This window comes from Rousettus aegyptiacus, unplaced genomic scaffold (genome assembly GCF_014176215.1).
Source record: "Rousettus aegyptiacus isolate mRouAeg1 unplaced genomic scaffold, mRouAeg1.p scaffold_m13_p_10, whole genome shotgun sequence".
Taxonomy (NCBI): domain Eukaryota; kingdom Metazoa; phylum Chordata; class Mammalia; order Chiroptera; family Pteropodidae; genus Rousettus; species Rousettus aegyptiacus.
This window is the reverse complement of record NW_023416285.1, coordinates 41,481,731-41,498,074: the sequence shown is the minus strand read 5'-3', so window position 1 is coordinate 41,498,074 and position 16,344 is coordinate 41,481,731. Positions and strand designations below refer to the sequence as shown.

The 16,344-nt window shown below is 32.2% G+C and overlaps 1 protein-coding gene and 1 pseudogene across 12 annotated transcripts in view; both read left to right on the top strand.

Annotated features, from left to right (window-relative positions):
• Positions 1–16,344, top strand: part of PTPN13 (protein tyrosine phosphatase non-receptor type 13) — a 167,612-nt gene that overhangs the window by 36,258 nt on the left and 115,010 nt on the right. The window lies entirely within an intron of this gene.
• LOC107515407 lies at positions 7,174–12,045 on the top strand (annotated as a pseudogene).

Sequence of the window (16,344 nt, the reverse complement as noted above, 5' to 3'; positions counted from 1 at the left end):
AGGATTGAGTTGCCCAAGACCAGGAGCCATGGGAACCTTGGGAAGGTGTAGGGGTGACCCCCGATTGAGTACAGGAAAGTCTGGAGCACAGGGGAAGGATGTTAGGGGACAGACGGTAAGTTTTGTTGTTATTGTTGCTGTTGTTGCTGTTATTTTTCAATCCAGAGACTGGAACATAAACTAAACAGCATACCACCCAATTCTGCTATAACTTAGATGCTTAAAGATCTTTGATTAGAATTAAGACAAATATAAAGAAAGTTTATTTCATCTAATGCCACTTACATGGAATCTCGATATTTTAATAGACCTTGTTGCTTTGTTTGCTTTTAGTTTTTCAGAAAATTTGAAAGTATAGGTACTCTAGAGTATAGACCAGGTAGCCATGCTCCAGCAATGTTTTCAAAGGAACGATATTGGTGGTATTACTCAGTTAATTAACAATAGTCAATTAATATTTAAGAAACACCTTCTACTTATAAGGTATTGTATGGAAGAACCCCCTAAGAGAAGGTGTCAGTGTTGCCCCTGAGGGATTTATTCCAGATCGGATGCATGTGAAAAGTTTACTGCTTCAAAACAGTGTGTCAGATAAGTGACAGAGACAGTAAGTACTACAGATGTTCCTTCAGAGGAGGAAGAAGTAATACCTCTTTTTAGTATACTAATGGCAGGATCACTGCCCTGGCCATGACTCATAGAATATAAAGCATCTTGCATACTGGGTCTACCTGAGGGTTTTCTTTCTTTCAAATTTCATAATTTTAATAGAGATTGAATATCTGTAAAGTATTTGTCATTGAAATGCAATTATTGTATAACATACTGGTACATTGCAATAAAGAGACTCACTGGATGTGTTATGAAATTAATTGTGAGACAGCAGTGTCTGAGACACTGTCCAGTAGGAGTTGGTTACCGTAAGATATTCAGTCTAATTCACAGAATAACATCAATAATATAGAGAAATGGAACTTGCATTCTTTGGTAATCTGGAGATTACCAACTATTCTGATTGCCAATTGGAAATTTTATTTGGAGGAAAATTATGCTTATTTGATTTAGGTTAGCTGAAATCTATGATTTTTCATTTCTTATATTTGATAGCACAATGTCTTTTTGCCACAAGTTTTTCTCCTTACTCTTATAACAAACTGAAGTTTAAAAATTACCAATTTCTCCCTCTATCTGGAAGTAGAGCATTCCTATGAAACCCTTTGTTAAGCCAAAATGGCGTAAATCAAAGAAGCAAGTGCCATTTAATTTCTATGGAAACATTTTTGAGTGTTCCCAGACCCCTAAAATAACCTACCAAATCATACCAAATATATTTAATTACAATCTAGTTTTCTGCTAAACATAAGTAACACCCTTACAAGCTCTCTTAGGCTTTTCTGATACCTTAGGACTCATTTTTTGTAATGTACGCAGAATAAGTAGAGATGAAGCACAGATACTCACAGACACAGTTCAGAGCTGTGCCATCTTGCTGCTGTGCTGCCGAGTGTGATCCCGGGGACTGAGCGTGGTGGTGCCCCTCTCTCGGCTCCAGTTGGGCAGCCTGTAATATAGCTTACTGCAGAACAAAGGCCGAATGCTATTTTCACTTTTTACCTTTTTTGCTAAAAGCTAAAATCTTCAGATTTCTTTCGGTTAGTGAAAACAAGTATTAATGTTGATCTTTCATAAAAGCAGAGTAAAACAGACTTTCAAAAATCAGGGGATACCTATAGTAGTTTGCTTATTTTGTGGATGAATAGTGTGGGTCTTGGTTCTCTAGTAAACGCCCGTATGAATAATGCTAGAATTGTTGGAAGAGAAAAAAAAAAAAAAAGGCAAAATATATTGGACTCCAAGAAGTTTGCTTTTTCTAAAATATGTTTTCCTTGTCTTTGTCTTTCTGTGTCTGTTATACAAACCTTTGTTTTAGATCATATGGGTGGCTTTTTCCTCCTGTCTTTTTGAACATGTATGTCGCTGCTATGTCTTTTTTAGTATTTAAGTGAAAGTTGACATTCCTATGAATAAAAGCCTGGAAATAAGCATATCTGCTGGGAGGTTATTGAACACAGGTCAAGAAAATGACCTATTTCTTCATTGTTTCAAGCCTCCTAGCAATCTAAGACTTTTAGCCCTTTTTTAAAAAAAAAAACAAACTTGTGATTATCACTCATAAAATAATGATACCTAAGGATGACTTTGCAGTTGAGTTTCTCCTCAGAAGAGAAAAAATGTAAAACTTTTTAAAAATGTGTAATTCCAAACATTTAGATGATAGTGATAGTAATTGATTTTCCTTGTGTTATGTTTCTTAGTTTTATTGTTTTGCGATTATTAAAATGTGATCTGTGTGATTACATTTTAGAATTTTCTGAGATTTGGTTGTGGTCTATTTTTGTAAATAACCTGTGGGAATTTAGAAAGAATGTTATTTTCTGTTTCTAGGGTATAAATTAAGCTTATTCATGTTTGCGCATTGAAAATTTTTTTATATTCCTATTACTTTGTGTACTTAATCTGTCACATTCTTAGGGTAGGTAGTTCAGACCTCTCGCGATAATGATGTTTTTGGCTCTCTACTGTCATCATATGTTTTCATGCAATTTTTTTATGATAACATATAATGGCTAATGACTGATTTTAAATGAATTGGACCTTCTATCGATATAAAATAAGCTGTTTTTTCTTTTTACTATTCACCTTAAATTCTATCTAGTCTGCTCTAAACATTGCTACTGCTGATTTCTTTTCCTTGCCATTTAGCTAGAATATCCTTCTTCCTTCATTTTCACATTTTCTGTATTGTAACTTAGGTGTTTCTTATAAATAGTTGATAGCTGCATTTTACCTTTTTGGCCAGCTGAGGAGATGCTATTTATTAATTTGAACTATAAATGTGGCCATTGAAATTAAAATTCTGGAGAAATTTTATTAAGGGTCCTTTTCTACTAATTATATACTTCTCAGTTCATCTTATTAACTGATTGGAAAGCATAGCTTATGTCAGAAAAAAACATACATTTATGTCAGAAAAAAACACATTTAAGATTTTAGTTTTTACATCATGGATAAATTTATGCAGGGGCCCAATGGTTTCATATAATTAAAAACAATGCCATTCTCATACACATTCTAGATAATCTTTAGAACTGAAATTATTGCTGCCTTGGAAAAATTAGCTTACCATTATATTAGTTTCCCAAAACAGTGACTTTTTTTTTTAAGTTATTGAACTGTTGCTCTTTGCAGAAAATAGGTCTTTTGAATCTATGGGATTTTAAGGTATTAGAGTGGTAGGTTATTGTGAAAATTGTTTCTTCATAACTAATGAGAGGAAAAGACCTAATTCATAAGGATGTAAATCTCATATAAATCTCTTTAAGTATAGTCATTTCTGGTTCCATTTAATAAATAAATAATAAATTAGTGAAATTAGTAAATTAAACAGTTAAAAAGATAATAGAATAAAGCATTGTGATAAAGAGAAGTGCTTAAAAAAAAAACAAGTTTCATTGTCTGAATAAAAAAAATTTAAAGAGTTACCAGCAAGTATCCTAGGGAAATTGAGAAGACCATCTCACATTTCTTATTGTTTTTGGAAAACAAATTTAAATACAGCTTCACAGAGCAGAGCATATAGAATGCTTTGGCTATATTTCATTATAAACACTGGCTTGTTAGATGCATGAGTGAAAACTACAAATTACTACAGATAACCAGGACAAATATCAAACTTCTCTGTTCTTCACTCATTAAAAAGTGTTTAAAAATTAGAATTTGTATGTACCTGTTTTTTTAAAAAAACAATCTTACTAGAGCATCAGTGATCTATTATTTTATCAGAAGAATTAAGTAAAATATCAGCAAAAATAAGTTCTTCCTGTTTTTGTTTTATAATTACTTTCACTGAACAAATACTTTCAGGGAAATACCTTTGCCATTGAAAGGGGAAAAAAGCATGTAAGAAATATATAAACTCAAAGCCACACACACACACACACACACACACACACACACACACACATATTTTATGCAATTAAACTCTTTGGGCTGGAATGATCTGAATCAGTTTTACCTAACTAAATATTTTCAGAGATAAGAAAACAGGGCCAAGTTTAAATGACTTCTAAGGATTAATATTGGAAGAATAGAAATAATGTAGCTATTTTAAAATAAGTCTTTATGAGCAATACTAATTTAGAGCTGTGAAATCATTTTATGTATACATGACAATAAAGTTTTTAGATTGATAGTTTTCCTATGAGCATAGCAACAGGATGTTTAGAAACATATCACATGACATCACTTTGTATTCTACAGATATTAAAAGAATAATAAGGAAACATTATTAATAAAGTTGTTGGAAAATTTAATAACTACATGAGATGAACACCTGAAAAACAACAGAAACTACCAAAAGTTCACTCAAGAAAAAATAGACAATCTGAATTGTCCTATATCTGCAAAGATGATTGAATACATAGTTTAAAATATCCCATGAAGAAAGTTCCAGGCCCATATTGCTTCACTAGGGAAATTTTTAAATTTAAAGAAGAAATAACAGCAATTCTGTATCAAATGAAGAAGATTGAAAAGGAGGAAATACTTCCCAATTAATTCTATGAGGCCAACATTACTATAATATCAAAACCGAAAACATTAGAGAAAATAAAACGGTAAACCAATATACTTTATGAACATTGATGAAAAAATCTTAACAAAATTTTAATAAATTGAATTCAACAATATGTAAAAGTGATAATACATCCTGATCAAGTAGATCCCAGGAGTATAAGATTGGTTTAAGATTCACAAATCACATTCACCACGTTTATTAACTGAATAAAAATAAAACCATGAGATCATCTCAGTAGATGCAGAAAAAAAATTTGATAAAATCCAATATTCATTCTTGACTTTAAGAAAAACTGCCATTAGAAAGGAACTACTTCAACCTGATAAAGGGCACCTACAAAATCTTAAAACTAACATCATACTTAATGGTTAAACACTGAATCTTCCCCCTTGAGGTCAGAATAAAGATGTCTGCTCTCATTACTTATATTCGACATTGTACTCAAAGTTCTAACTAATGCATTAAGGCAAGAAAAAGAAATTAAAGGCATCCAGATTAGAAAGAAAGCAGTAAAAGTGTATGTATTTGAAAATGACATGAATGACTACATAGAAAATTTTATGGAGTCCACTATAAAAAAAAGCATCTAGAACTGAGTTCAGCAATTTCAGAATATAAGATCAATATACAAAAATCTGATGTATTCGTATATAGTAGCAATGAATAATTGGAAACTGAAAATTTTAAATACCATTTAAAAATGGTAAAAAATATGTAGAACATGAATTATGAAAAACTTAAAATGATTAAGAATAAACCTGACAAAAGATATGAAGATCTATATGATGAAAACTAAAAAACAATGCTGAGAGAAATTAAAGAAGGCTTAAATAAATGGAGAACTATGCTGTTCCTGGATCAGAAGATTCAATATTGTTCATATTCTCCAAATTCTCTATATAGTCAATGCAATCTCAATGGCTTTTTTTTTTTTTTTTGGTAGAAATTAATGAGTTAATTCTAAAATCCATCATGGAAATTCAACAACATTGAAAAAGAACAAAGTTTGAGGACTCAGATTACCTTATTTCAAGATTTATTACAAAGCTGCATTCATCAAAATAGATAGATCAATGGAACATTATAGAGTTCAGAAAGAGGCCTACATTTATATGGACGATAGATATACAAAGGGTGGTATTCTCCATGAATGTGCTGTAAAAATTGGATATTCATATACTAAAAAAAGAAGAAAGGAAGGAAGGGAGGGAGGAAGAGAGGGAGGGAGGGAGGGAGGGAGGAAGGAAGGAAGGAAGGAAGGAAGGAAGGAAGGAAGGAAGGAAGGAAGGAAAAACTTTAACTCTTAACCCATACCACATACAGAAACAAATTCAAAATGGCTATAGATCTAAATATAAAACTTAAAATTATAAACATTCTAGAAGAAAGCACAGGAAACAATGATTGTGACCCTATTTTAGGGAAAGAATTTTTAGATATGATTCCAAATGCTCAATTCATAAAAAGAAAAAGAGTGATAAAGGGGACTCTATCAGAATTAAAAATATCTACTCTTCTAAACACATTGTTAAGGAATGTAAGTAGAAGTCAAATGGTAGGAGAAAATATTTAGCTAGTCATATAATGAAGGACTTGTATCCAGAATATATAAAGAACTCTCGAAACTCAGTAGTAAGAAAGAGACAACCCCCTAAAACTGGGCAAAAGATTTGAACAGATACTTTACCAAAGAAGAAATACAGATTTCAGATTTCAACTACTAATGTGAAATCATCAACTACTAATTCCAATCATCAAGGAAATACAAAAGTCTTCATATCAATAATCATTAAGAAGATACAGTTTAAAACTACAGAGATAGTAGTACACATCTATTAGAATGTATAAAATTAAAAAGACTGACAATTCCACTTAGCAAGGACTTGGGGCAAGTGGAATTTTATATGCTGCTAGTGGGAATGTAATGGTGGATATGTTTATTATTTTGATTGTGGTACTTGTTTCACAAGTATATTTATATCAGAACATCAAATCATATTCTTTCAGTTTGTGCAGTTATTATATGTCCCTTATACCTTAATAAAGCTATTTTTAAAAATATACTAAATATTATCCACAAATTGTTTGGTTTTTAAATTTAGAGCTTGACTTTTTTCCTTATTAATTTGAAACTCTGATTTTAAAATAAAATGTTGTCCAATCAAATGCTTACAATGACTTTGAGCCAGAGGTTTATTTTCCTCTTTATTAATCAAACAGCAAAAGTAGGTATTGTCCACTTCTTTTTTATTAATTTATCTTTTTTTTGGTGACATTGGTTAATGAAATCTAATAAGTTTCAATTTAGCAGTAAGATATATTTATATCTTACAGTTAGATTTCTTTCTGTCACCACATATTTTACACCCTTAACCCCATCTACCTCCCTCTTCCCCTGCCCTCTGGTAACCACTAATCTATAGTCCATGTCCATGAGTCTCTGTTTGTCCTGTTCATTTATTCCTTTTAGGTTTGTATCCCACATATAAGTGATATCACGTGGTTTTCAACTTTTTCTGTCTGGCTTATTTCACTTAGCATGACTATCTTGAGGTCCATCCACGTTGTCACAAATGGCAATATTTCATCTCTTCTTATGGAGATTCCTCACTTAAAAAAAAAAAATCACGTAGGTCACTTCTGGCTTCTTTTCCATCTGGTCTCAGGCACAAGTCGTGAGGGAATAATATCTATGCTGAACTCCTCGGAGCCATGACATGGCATCCCTTTTTCTTGCACCTGTTAACATCTTCAAGGGCTGGAGATTATGAAGAGAGAGCAGAGACAGCTTGTCTGTCTTCTTTTACTGGTTCCATCACTAACAAAGACTTGGTAAAGAGCGCCTTGGAGCCCAAGGGCATAGACAAAAAATTCTGTTAAGCAATGGACCAGATGCCTCTCTTATGGTAACCGGTGGTGGTGCAACCATTCTAGAAACATTGGCGATGACAATGCAGCAGCTAAAGTTTTAGTTGATATGTCGAGGGTTCGGGATGATGAAGTTAGTGATGGCACTACCTCTGGTACTGCTTTAACAAAAGAATTACTAAGGGAAGCAGAGTCTTTTGTTGCAAAAACGATTCATACACAGACCATCATCGTGGGTTGGAGAGAAGCCACAAAGGCTACAAGACAGGTTCTGTTGGATTCTGGAGTTGATCACAGTTCTGATGAAGTTAAATTCCACCAAGATTTAATGAACATTGTGGGAACAACATTATCCTCAAAACTTCTTACTCATCACAAAGATCATGGTCCTGAATTAGGTGTAGAAGCTGTTCTCAGACTGAAAGGCTCTGGTAATCTGAAGCAATTCACATCCTCAAGAAGGAGGAAGTCTGGCAGATTCCTGTTTAGATGAAGGCTTTCTATTGGATAAAAACAATTGGAGTAAACCAACTAAGCGAATTGAAAATGCTAAAATTCTTTCTGCAAATACTAGTATGGATACAGACAAAATAAAGCTATTTGGTTCCCAGGTAGAGGTGATTCTACAGCAAAGGCTGCTGAAATAGAACATGGAAAAGAAGCAAAAATGAAGGAGAAAGTTGAATGTATTCTTAATCATGGGATAAATTACTTTATTAATGGGCAATTAATTTCTAATTATCCCAAACAGCTCTGGTGCTGCTGATGTTATGGTTATTAAACATGAAGATTTTGTAGGTATGGAAAGCCTGGCTCTTGTCACAGGTGGTGAAATTGCCTCTACCTTTGACCACCCTGAACTAGTGAAGCATGGAAGTTGCAAACTTATTGAAGAAGTCATGATTGGAGATCACAAGCTCATTCACTTTTCTGGGGTAGCCCTTGGTGAGGCTTGCACTATTTTTCTTCGTGGAGCCACTCAACAGACTTTAGGTGAAAGGAAAAGATCTTTGCATGATACTCTTTGTGTTGTTGCTCCAACTGTGAAAGATTCTAGAACAGTTTATGGAGGAGGCTGTTCTGAGATGCTGATGGCTCATGCTGTGACATAGCTTGCCAATAGAACACCAGGTAAAGAAGTTGTTGCAATGGAGTCTTACACGAAAGCACTGAAAATGTTACCAACTATTATAGCTGACATTGCAGGCTACGACAGTGCAGATCTGGTGGCACAGCTTTGAGCTAACCATAGCGAAAGCATTATAACTGCTGGACTGGATGTGAAAGAAGGCACCATTGGTGAAAAGGCAACACCGGGTATAACAGAAAGCTGCCAAGTGAAACAGCAAGTTCTTCTGCGTGCAGCTGAAGCAGCAGAGGTGATTCTGCACGTGTGCAATATTGTCAAAGCAGCACCAAGGAAATGTGTCCCTTTAGGGACCGTAATCCTACAGCATTCCTCCATGCTGTAATGCTCTGGACCAGTTCATAGCAAAATTGTATTTGAAAGACTTTGCCTTCTTAAAGAAGACCAGAATCAAAGTTTATCTGGTTCTTATAGCCTTAAGTTTGGACAAGTAGCTGAGCTTTTCTTGGTCTAACTTATTAGCTATTCATGTTCCATTATATTCACTTGATAAAAAAGTTCATTTCTCATACTATGCATCAAAACAAAAATTAGAACAATTAAAAAAAATAGTATCATCTAATTCTAATAACAGAATCATCTAAGTATATTTTAATTAATATTTTTGAATTTAATACAGTAAAATGATGAGATAAAGAGGAAAAAAGAAAACTTCAAGACACTGTGAAGACTTTAAAAATAGACACTGTCATAACTAGGCTGAATTTTGTCCTCCCAAAATTCATATATTGAAGTCTTAACTCCCAGTGCCACAAAATACAACTGTATTTGGAGATGGCATCTTTAAAGGCGTAATTAAGCTAAAATTAGGCTGTAAAGATGGTTCCTACTCTACTGTGACAGTGTTCTTAAAGAGTAAGAAGAGGATGTTAGGATGGACACATAGACAGACCGTGTGAAGACACAGGGAGAAGATGGCCACCTAGAATCCAAGAAGAGAAGCCTTAGAGAAAACCGGCTCTCCTGGCTCCTTGATCTTGGAATTCCAGCCTCCGGAACTGTGAAAAAACAAATTTCTGTCGTTCAAGCCACCCAGTCCGTGGTATTTGCAATGGCAACCCTAGCGAATTAATACAGGCAGAATGAAAAAAGTGAAATAAAACATCTAAAATATGTAGTGACTAAGTTTACACCTTTAATGGAGGTCTTACACAACAGATTATGCAGATTCTCTTTTATTTTTAAACAGAAAATTAGTAAACTAGACAGTTACACTTATGAGATCACCTGGCTGTTAAAAATGTAGGAGAGTTCAGGTTCATGGAGGATTGAATAAGAAGTCCAACATACTGTAATATGAGTTCCAGAAGGAAAACTGGAGAGAATGGGAACAGAACAGTAATTATTTTAAAAATAAAAAAGAGGCAAAATTATCAAAGAATTTAACTCAACCTAGAATAACACTGTCTAGTAGATATATAATATACACCATATCTATGATTTGAAATTATCTAGGAGCCACATTAAAAAAGATTTTAAAAGAGACAGATGAAATTAATTTTAATATATTATCTAATTCAAATGTAATCAAAATGAAAAATATTAGTAAGATGTACACTTTTTTGTACTAAGTCAAATCTATTTTACACTAATAACATCTCAATTTGGACTCTACATTTCATCAGGAATACTTAGATTTCATCAAATATGCTGGCAAAAAAGAAGATTTATATACTCAAATTGTTCCAAGAATACTTACAAGTTTTCTAATAACTGATTAGTATCGATTTTAAAATTTAAATTAAAATAAATTTAAAATTCAGTTTCTCAGTTATGTTAGCCACATTTCAAGTTCTTAAAAGCCACATGTGGCCAATGGCTACTGCACTGAGATATGCAGATGGAATTTGATGTCTTCATAAATTGCAGTTCAAGAAAAGAGTCAAAACAATAACATGAAAACAGAGTATTCACTATCAAGGAAACCCTCTTTGAAGAAATTACTGAAAGGTGTATTTTAGTAAGATGGAAATTTAACCCAGAAGGAAGAAGAAAGCTCCAAGAAGGAATGATAAGCAAAAGTGAATTAATTAATTAGTCAACATGATGTTTAATTTAAACAGCATTAGCTGTATAAAACCTTAATGATGTCAGCTTCGAAAGTGTAAATAAAATAACATTTAGACTGGTGTAAATGATGGGAATTAAAACAGTTTAAAGGTTTGATTCTGTTCATGAGAATAGTAGGGATATTGACTTTAGAGTTAGCATGATCAAATATTCTTCAAGTTGGTAAGAATAATCATAAAACCAAAAGAGGGAAAATGTAAAACTTTCAGTCTGGTGGAATCAAAAGAGAATAAGTAACTCAATTCATGAGAAAGGAGATGAAGCACCGAACTTCAAATTTAATTCCTGACTTACTTTTTTAAGCCTTCATAGGAAATAATAGAAAGTTTTTATGGATTAAAAGCTTTTGTGGAAGTATTTGTATAATGTACAGAGCTTCTAAAAGACCAAAACCTAACGAGTCTATATTACATTCCTAATTATCTGCAATCATAATTTTGTTGATTAGCAAGGTGCATCGGTTGTCTTTGACATGCTACATCTTGCCCTGCATTCATAGGGCCAGAATTAACAGGTTCTTCAAGTTAAATGTTTTTGAACCTGATAAAATTATGCCATTTGTTCTCTGAAAACAAACTGTAAAACATTAAATTAATTTAATATCTAGCATTCTTAAAATGAATAATGTAGGCTGTTTAACAAGTATATGAAGCACTTAGAGTAAACCTGTCTTATTCCACAAATACACAGTCAGTACACTGTGTTGATTTGAATTTATTTTGGCTCTAGCTGTTACGAACAGACCATTTTATAAATTTTAAGTTATACATTTAGAAGGGAAAGTTGCTATGGGTCATATACTCTAGCTCTGTAATTGCTAATGTATGTCCTTTTACTCATTATATTTATTGTTTTAATTTATATACTTATAGAGATTTTTAAAAATATTGAGGTATAATGTATACAGTAAAAGGCATTATTCTTAATTGTACAGCCTGATGAATTTTATGAATGTATACATCCAACATTTCCAGCACCCAAGAAGGCTCCCTCATGTTCCCCTGTAGTCAGTTGATTTTGGGTTACCAAGAGTAGTCATTATTATGACATCACATAGATTAAGTTTAAACATCATACAAATAGAATCATACAATGTGAACTCTTTTGTGCCTGCCTTTTACTCAACATTCTGAATGAGGTTTATCCACATTATATACTTAAGCTATTTAAAGAAAACTTTTCACAATTATTTCACTACTTTTTCTCAAATATAGAAATTAAAAGGTTGCTTTATGCCTTGTATCATTTAGTAACGAGTTAAGATTTTTGCTTTCTTTTTTTAAAATTAATTTTTGTTTTTCAATTAGAGTTGAAAAATGTTATTTTACATTAGTTTCAGGTGTACAATATAGTGGTTAGACATTTATATAAGTTACTAAGTGATCCCCCGATAAATCTAGTAACCCCCCCCCCGGCACTGTACATAGTTATTACAGTATTATTGACTGTATTTCCTATGCTGTATACTTTACATCCCCATGACTATTTGTAACTGCCAATTCTTAATCCTTTCACCTTTTTCACTCAGTCCCCCAACCCTATCCCATCTGGTAACCATCAGTTTGTTCTCTGTACCCAAGAGTCTGTTTCTCTTTTGTTTTTGTTTTGGGATTTGCCTTTATGTGCCTGACTTACTTCACATAGCATAATAACTTCTGGGTCCATCCATGTTGTTGCAAATGGTAAGACTTCATTCTTTTTTATGGCTGATTAATGTTCCATTGTATATTTATACCACATCTTCTTTATTCAATCATCTATTGATGGGCACTTAGGTCGGTTCCATATCTTGGCTTTTGTAAATAATGTTGCAAGATTTTTACTTTCTTAGGATGTTGTGCATCAGTCATGGTTAACATTTTTATGAGAAACGTATTCTTAATTTTTTTTTTTTTGAAAAATAGAATAATTTACCATCAACTAAGTCTTTTCTTTTTTTTTTGGATATGTGAAAACAGAGTTATAAACTAGTTTGTTTAGTATTTTGTCACGAAATTTTGGGGTGTGTACTTTTTATTGTTGAGGATAAATGTTAGTGGAAAAGGTGGAAACCAAATGGCAGAAACCAAATATATCAAAGGAATAAAGTAGGCAAATTCCTCAGAATATAATAAGAATGCCAAGAAGAAATGAAAAGAACTACTACCATTTGTTATATGCTGTTTAGATCAGGTGGTCAAGGAGGTTTGCTGAAGAAGGAGACAAATTCTTAGAGACTTGCTTCCTTCTACCCATATTGTCCAGCCATTTAGGCCCTGTTGCTTTTAATAACTATAATCAATTAGTTTTACTAATATTTTTAATGAATTTTTACTAATATTTACTAATAAGATTGCCTGTGTATCACTTTTGTTTAACTCAGATCTCATTAGTGTTTTGTTATCAAGATGCATGATTTGGAATTACCTCAAGTTTTGCAAGTATATAATAAAACAAAACTACTAGAAGCCTAATTGATCAGAAGCCATATCAAAATTCCAGGGAGTTGTAGCTTGGATATGTGGTTTGCATGTATTTAGTGCTTAAAAAAAAAGGGAACAAAAATTAAAATATAGCATGTGTTTGTGTGACTAGGTATGTTATTAAGAAATAAAAATACCTTTTATCTCCTACTATATTGAAGAAATCTCATAAAATATGTAAATTTGAAATGACAAGTTTGCATTATTTCATGTTATCAAAATGCTATAACTTCTATGACAAATACAATTTTTCTGAAACTATGTGCTGATACTATAGTTGATATGTACATTCAAATAAATATCTTCATTTGATAATTTGTGTTATACCTGAAGATAATGACTAAGCACAGTGAAATACCTATTTCATATGCATAGTTACTCAGTCAGTACTAATTGGCTTGATTGGAAAATTTTAAACCAATTTTTCTAAATTGGGGATCTGTGCTAACTAGAAATTCCATATAATAAATAAATCAATTTCTAAGGAATTAAAGAAAAATATTAGTACTATTTTAGGATACTTTGTACCTTAAATCATCTGTGTTTATAGTATGACCTGTAGGTAAGAGATCCCCTCTCTCTCCTGCAAAAAAACAAACAAACAAAATTCCAAGAGATCTAAAATAGAGCAGTTTGATAATTTGATCTAACATTTTAAAATTTATAGTATTTGTTATGTACTGTATGTTCCTTGTCTTCCTTTGGCGGGAGGTGGAGGAGGAAACTAAGTAGATGGTTGAGAATGAACTTAAGAAGTGAATTTTCTTTGGTGTATTATGTACATCTGATATCTTCAGAAAAATGTTTTATTAAATAGTAATAGCTACCACTTTTGTATATCACTTAACTGTGTGCCAGGAACAGTTCTAAGTGCTTTTCCCATTAATCCTCATAACAACCTTATGTATGATGTAAGAACTATTTATAGATGAGGAAACTGAGGCACAGAGAAGTTAAGTAACTTATTTAAGATCATAGTGTAAGTTGTAAATGTCAAACCTAGGCATTTGAACTGGGTTCTTTCTGTACTTCCAACCATTATATGATACTGCCTCCCTTAATTAAATGAGACTACATACTAAATTAACAAAGTCAGATATTAAGAAGAATGAAACAAAGCCGACAGTTTAATATCTTTCCAAATCTCCAAATCTGAGTTTAGAGATTTGTTTGATTACCAAGCTCTAGGACTTACTACCCCAGAATATCACTTCTTGAGGACCAAAGGCTTGTAGAAGTTTATAAAATGTTGAATGATTGGTTGTATCAAGAAAATTTACATGATGCAAAATGTCTTTGAAAAGACAATCATTATCAATTTATATAATATAGATGTCTTAATTCTAATCTATACAATTTTATTTTCAAAAAGGGGTTGGCTATTCTATTCTGTTTCATATTGGAGAAACTGAAGTTTTAAAAAGTAGTAACATAATTTATGAAGAATTAATAAAATTTTAATTGAGAATCAATCTATAGCATGTACTATAATTTCCAGTGATCCTTAAATAATTTATCACAAAGCTTTACTATCAAGAAAATGTTAAAATACAGGGAAAATATTCTAAACTATTTATTTTGTTTGTACACTGTTATACCAGTTGATTGATTTAACAATGTATGCATATTTTAATGCACATATAAACTGAATTTGTGAGAGAATTCTGTATTATACTGTGACTTTATCTAGTCCTTCAGAATTTAGAACAGTGGCCTCTACATAGATTTTTTTTCCCAAGAACCCTGATGACACATATAAAATGGGAAGACTAGTTTCTCTATATGTGCCTAAATAAGCAAAGAGATTTTTTCTGGTCAAAATGGTGTCATTTTTGTCCTAAGTCTTTAAATGATTTCCTGATACTTTTGATTAGTGTTTCCTTATCGTGCTTGTTACCCAGTTCTGATCATTTCCCTAATTTTTATGCCATAATTGGAAGGCCAACAAATAAAATGAAGGGGGACCATTTAGAGGAGATGATAAGATCTCTTGGGAAAAAAATGCATGGAGGTGGGTCTTAGTTTAAGAGAACAGTAGAAAGAAGCTCTAGGCCGCTTTTTTGCTTATCAGATTTCTGTTTATTTCTTACTTTGCCGCTAGCTGTTCGAAATTCTCTTTAAGCAACTTTTTCTGTGGAATGTTGGTAAAGTCTATAAATAGAATTATGTGATGACTATAATCAGTTCACATCAAATTTACTCTTTCATAATAATAGCATTCTTAAGGATAATCATCACACAACTAAAACATTATAGAACATCAAATTACAAGCTTCTCGAATTCCATTTTAAAATATTCTTTTGTTAGCATTCTTTGAAGGATTTCGAATATATTTGCTTTAAATTCCTTTTCTTTAGAGGAGAGTGAATTAGGTTGATTCTAGCCACAATTCTAAATTTCCTCACTTGTATGTTTGCATAACACTTTACCATTATTCAAAAATATATTTTGTGGTTTGTTTTCTAAAGAACCCAGTACTTATATGTCATGTGTGTGCATTGGGAATTTGACGGCGATATAGTTTGTTGTCACAGCTGCTTTAGCTTTATTAAAAGACATTTTAAAATTACATTTAAAAATGATAAAAATATTTGTGCCATTTCCATGTGTGTGTGTTTGTGTATATATATGTGTTAACAAGCAAAAATACGACCCACCTTGGTAATTCTGCTTCTCACTGCTGTCTACAATTCCTCTGTCCAAAATTTCTGCTGTTCCATGTAAACTTAATTATTTTCCTATTCACACGCCTTTGCTTTGGCTGTTTCTTCTCTTTGAAATCTCTCCCTTAACCATGGTCAAATCTTACTCATCTAAAAGGCCACATAAAAAAAAAAAATTATTATCTCTTTATTGTAGTTGAAGTAATTTTAAATGTCCTCTAGATCCTTTTTATATTCTCCTTTACTCTATACTTTATACTTTCCCTCTTGTATTTATTTATGTATACGTTTTCTCTCCCCAATAGTACTGTGAACTCTATGAACAAATGACCTGTAATGTTGGGAAGATCCTGTTTAAATATGCATAGTGCTTAAATTATGGTGTACTATAGATGTAGTAAATTATGGTGTACTGTAGATGTAGTAAAAATAAACAAAATTCTGTTGTATAAAGCAAAAAAGTTAAAGATACAGTTTTTGCCAGAGTAATAATAGTT